Here is a 4212-nt window from a genome sequence, read left to right on the forward strand (position 1 = left end):
TTCCAAAGCCAGCTGGGGTATAATAAAAAAAGATATGGGCACTCTAAAAGGTATAAAAAGGAATATACAAGAAATTAAATATAATAATAAAATGATTATTAAACCACAAGACATAGCGAATACATTTAATGAACATTTTATAAATATTGCAAATACTCAAGCTGATGCTAATAATTTAACTAAATTTTATAAACATAAGTTAATACCAAATCGCGTAAACATGTTTTTACTACCTACTGACCCACATGAAGTTTTAAAAATAATGAAAACACTTCATAATACTAATTCTGTGGGCCACGATGACATTACAACAAACATAATAAAACTGACTTCGGAAATTATTGCTCCAATACTATCACACCTAATTAATTTATCCTTCCAACAGGGTGTATGTCCGGATAAACTTAAGATTTCAATAGTAAGACCCATATTTAAAACCGGTGATTTAAATCTACCTGATACATACAGACCTATTGCACTAATACTTGTATTCTCAAAAGTTTTTGAGAGAGCAATGCATAGTCGCCTAGTGAACTTTATGAATAAATGTAAGATATTGTCTTCTCAACAGTATGGTTTCCAAAAGGGAAAGTCCACCACACTTGCTGCTTTCAATTTGATCAACAGCATTATTAACAAGGTTGATAACAAAACCAAAACAGTTTCTATCTTTTTTGACATGAGCAGGGCCTTCGATTGTGTGTCTCATGATCTATTACTGTTGAAATGTGAGAACTATGGAATGAGGGGTCTGGTTTCTGACTGGCTAAAAAGCTATCTTAAGGGGGTTGCTCTTCCATACAAACCTACGGACACCCCGCATAGCTTCCACGGACATGTTTTCTTAGAGGATTTTTTGAGCATAGTAAATTATGGATATGCTCTTCAAGCAAAATCCAAAAAAAAGTAACTTTATTGCATCAAAAGTGCAGCGTGATGCAGTAAATTTTGATGCATTTTACCATTGTATGAGTACAACTGACAGTGTTCGCAGCGAGCATGTAGTGACATCTTATATGGGTGCGTGAGTCAATGTCACAAAATCAAACTATTGTAAATAGGTATCGACTATTTCGTGTGGTCACGTGACCATCACCTTTGGCTCAGATAATACGACAACTAAATGAAGAAAGCATTAGATCACTGAGAGATCAAGTTCAAGTTTCTGAGTCTAGTATCTACTTTTTTTGTTTTTAAATCTGTTATTTTCGTAAGTTGAAACGCCTAAACTATTATTTCTGATTAATGCAAGGACGCAAACTGTAAGTAAGACGAAAAATAGGTAAGTTACTTTTAAAATTGTCATTTAAAATAATAATTATTTAAGTAACAGACCCAGTCCTCGGCAAAAATTATAACATTGCATACTTTACATACATTATAATGCGGTGCTTCGATCTAGGACAAGTGGTTTAAATTCAACTTACAAATTCTGAACAGATATTAGTTATTTACTCTTACGTAGACAGTAGCGCCACTAATTTATATAAAGCATATTTATTCTCACAATAAAAGGTGCTAGGTGTAATCACTAAACTAATTAGTTAAAAAATAAGGTCTACATTCAACATACATTGCATGTGTATGTATGAATATCAAGTTTTACAGTGAGGCTCAAATAAATTCCTACATATCACGGCATTTTTACGGCCGCTAAATCTAGGCTCGGTGAATAAAAAGGTTTTCACAATCGAAGTAGTTTTCGTACCTTTTTTTTATTATAACTGGCTAGATAAGTAAAATTTAAACGTCATTATAATACATTTTTGTCACAACGTCAAGTCAATGAGATTGATATTCAAAAGCAATAATGTTTGAATAATTATGGTTTGAACACAAATCAAGAAGTCAAAAAGTTGGCGGACGAGAGGAAATTAGCAAGAGTGCAACTCTTAAACTATTTATGTATGTACGATTCGATGATGAAAAGAATACCTATGTAATTGGATACACGGGTATGTTTATTTTATCATTTTTGTCAGAAACATTAATATTTGTTACAAGAACACCAGAGGCAGGGCTGTAAGAATTTAATTCCTACTGGGTGGCCAAAGTATGGCTTATCGTGTGTACCAAACTTGTGGTCTGCAGCAACCTACTACGAAAACATGCCAAATTTCCCTAACTCTTAGTTGCGTCGTGAACATTTTCACTCCATAGAAGTAAGTCGCTTCCCACCGTCTGTCTGCATATGTACGAGTATGTACTGTATGTACTCTATTATGAAGTGATTCAAGATTTTTTATTTTATTTATAAGTGTGAGAAACGGCAGGGGTTATGGTTTTGGAGCGTATGTATGGTCATTTCTTTCGCACGCTATGCAACAAGGCCTTGATGCATCTTAGCAACAACAAGACAAGAGCAGAGACAAGAAAATAAGTCTTTGTTAGGAGTGACACAGGTTGTTAATTTTATGCGTATGTTAGTCTGTCTGTGTATCTTTCCGTCGGCCCATCCGTCCGTCCGTCTGTCGATCCGTCCATCTGTCTGTCCGTCTTTCTGTCTGTCTGTGTTTCGAAGTGAACACTACATCATTATTGTCCAGTGATGACATATGGATCCGAGACGTGGTGCTTTATTTTAGGCCTTATAAATAGGCTCAGAGTTGCTCAGCGAGCTATGGAGAGAGCTATGCTTGGGGTTTCTCTACGGGACCGAATCAGAAATGAGGAGATACGTAGAAGAACAAGGGTCACCGACATAGCCAAGCGAATCAGCTCGTTGAAGTGGCAATGGGCGGGCTATATAGCACGGAGAGCGGATGGCCGTTGGGGCCGAAAAGTTCTCGAGTGGAGGCCGCGGATCGGCAAGCGCAGCGTAGGACGTCCACCAACAAGATGGACGGATGACCTGGTTAAAGCCGCAGGTTCGCGGTGGATGCAGGCTGCTGCCAGTTGAAGCAACTGGAGGTCTGTGGGTGAGGCCTATGTCCAACAGTGGACGTCCTACGGCTGAGATGATGATGATGATGATGGTGAATAAAGTTGTACCAACTGTACTTTAGTCGAAAATTTTACTATGACCTTTAAAATTTATAAGTATTTTATTGATAATTAGAAGCAGAGTCTTGAGAAATAGCTCATGTTAGGAGATAAAGAGATCAGAAGAGGTATCGTTAGATTTGTCTCTGTTAGGAGTGACACAGGTTGTTAATTTTATGCGTATGTGAGTCTGTCTGTGTACCTTTCCGTCGGCTCATCCGTCCGTCCGTCTGTTGATCTGTCCATCTGTCTGTCCGTCTGTCTGTCTGTCTGTGTTTCGAAGTGAACATTACATCATTGTCCTATTTTTTTAATTATTGTTTACCAACGCACACACCAAACCTTTTATCCTAAAAAGCTGAAATTTAAGATAAGGAAAAAATGGGATTTATTATGTAGGTACCTACATAAAAATTCTACTGGTTCGTAACTATTATTTAGTTTTTAGGTTCCGTACCTAAAAAGTGCCAACGGAACCCTATTTCTGAGACTCCGCTGTCTGTTCTGTCCGTCCGTCTGTCACAGGGCTCTATCTCTTGAGTCGTAATAGTTAGACACTTGAAATTTTTACAGATTATGTATTACTGTGGCCGCTATAACAACAAATACTCAAACCAGAATAAAACAAATATTTAAGTTTTTTTTTTTGCTAATGTCTAATGTTGTATAGATAATGGTACGGAACACTTCGTGCGCGAATCCGACTCGCACTTGGCCAGTTTATTTTTTAATACCCAGGGTATTCAATGTTATATATTTAATTTTACACTCTATCTCCATATCACTAATCTCTGTAAATTTTACATGCAGGCAGAAAGGAATAGCAAAAATCTAAATTCAATATCAGGATATTTTGAAAAAGATAAGTATTGTTCACAAACCGATCTTAATGACGATGATGATGATGATGATGGTCGTATGTCATCGCTGCCGAATTCTAACTTTATTCAATGAAAGACATGGAGAAACTTTGTCACAAAGACATAGTTCAGATAATTTGATATTACGCTGTCCGTCCGTCTATTTCTATAGGATTACTTAAAACTGAAGCAAACTGAAGTGGCAGTGGGCCGGCCATATCAGCCGAAGAACCGATAACTGCTAAGGTAAACGAGAAAAAGCCTAGCGTGGCGAGGGGGACGCCCTCAGACTAGGTGGAGCGATGATCTTCACTGGGTAGCTGACAGTAACTGGATGAGAGTGGCCGAGGGGTCGTGCTCAGTGGCGTGC

Source organism: Choristoneura fumiferana, chromosome 11 (assembly GCF_025370935.1).
Source record: "Choristoneura fumiferana chromosome 11, NRCan_CFum_1, whole genome shotgun sequence".
Lineage (NCBI taxonomy): Eukaryota > Metazoa > Arthropoda > Insecta > Lepidoptera > Tortricidae > Choristoneura > Choristoneura fumiferana.